Raw genomic sequence first — 1,580 nt, 5'->3', positions numbered from 1 at the left:
TTAATAACGATGTATTGTATTCTTAAAAATTGCTGAGAGAGTAGATTTTAAATGTTCTCACGACAAAAAGATAAATATGTCAGGTAGGGCCGGCCCGGTGGCGCACTGCTATAGTGCGCCGCTTGGGAAGCGTGGCGGCGCTCCCGCCGAGGGTTCGGATCCCACATACAGACCAGTTCCCGCTCACTGGATGAGGGCTGCGATCCCAATTGTCGGTCCCGGTCCAGTACGGGGGCGACACTGAGGGTTGCGATCCGTTGCCGGACACAGAAAAAGACAAAAAAAAAAAAAAAAATGTCAGGTAATTCATATGTTCATTAGCTGGATTTAGCTATTCCACAATGTTTACATATTTCTAAGTAACATATTGTACATGATAAATACATAAAATTTTTATTCGTCAAGTAAAACATTTAAAAATAAATAAATAATGTGCGGGAAAAAAAAGCGTGTAGAGAGTGTCTCTAAGACCTGGAAGCAACAGGCTCTCAGTAAATATTTGTACAATGACTTCATCAATTAACTCACTTGCCAAGAAACTTATTTCATACCTTAACCTAGTAATCAAGTGACTAAAATTTTTAGGCTTTCTGTTATTTGTTAATTAATCAATTAATTACATCTAAGCAATAAAAAGGGCAAATCAACCTCTTGCTGTCAGAAGAGGCTTTGGAACCTGTCAGACTTGTACACATGTCCTGTTTCTGACCTTGATTTCTGTACGACATTGGGTAAATTACTTATCTCCCTAAGCCTGTTTCCTCATCTGTAACTGGGTTTAATTACTCTCTTTCACATTGCATCGCATGTCCTGTTTTCATTTCAGAAAATCTCAGAGGTGTGTATGGAAACCGCAACACTAATACAACATTCAGCAATGGAGTAATAACATAGATTTCAAACTAGGAGACACCTTAAAATGGGAGATTTCAAAATCTCCTGTCAGGGCTCAACAGAACTCTCTGAGAGTAGATCAAGCATCAGGATTGTTCTATCAAGCTCTGTGAGTTAATCTGATGTACACGAACCAAAAGATTAAGGACCATTGTCTTAGATGAGGATGGAAGTGTGTATATACTTTACCATTATTATTTAAAATATTTTCAAACACATTAATTTCATTCAACTCTTAAAAGACAGGGAGGCTTTGATCCATTTATTCATTAACCCAGCAATGATTGAGCCACCATTATTATTTAAAATATTTTCAAACACATTAATTTCATCCAACTCTTAAAAGACAGGGAGGCTTTGATCCATTTATTCATTAACCCAGCAATGATTGAGCCTCAGGCACTGTGTTAGGTACTGAGGGATAGAATGGAAAACAGTACTAGATGTTCCTTAGTAATGGTATACATAATAAAAAATAAAAGATCATGATTGTGCATAAAAATACAAATGTGTTTAATGCTTCTAACCTGTGTACACTTAGAAAGAGTTAAAATGGCAAAATACATGTTTTATATATTTTACTGCAGCAAAAATTTTTTAAAAAGTTTTTGATGTCTATTTATTATGGTTAAATTTTAACTATAACATTTATGAATTATGATTCTTAATGGTAGAATATTCTGGGG

Source organism: Galeopterus variegatus, unplaced genomic scaffold, assembly GCF_000696425.1.
Source record: "Galeopterus variegatus unplaced genomic scaffold, G_variegatus-3.0.2 Scaffold2865, whole genome shotgun sequence".
NCBI lineage: Eukaryota > Metazoa > Chordata > Mammalia > Dermoptera > Cynocephalidae > Galeopterus > Galeopterus variegatus.
The sequence above is the reverse complement of the archived record's forward strand: the minus strand, read 5'-3'. Positions refer to the sequence as shown.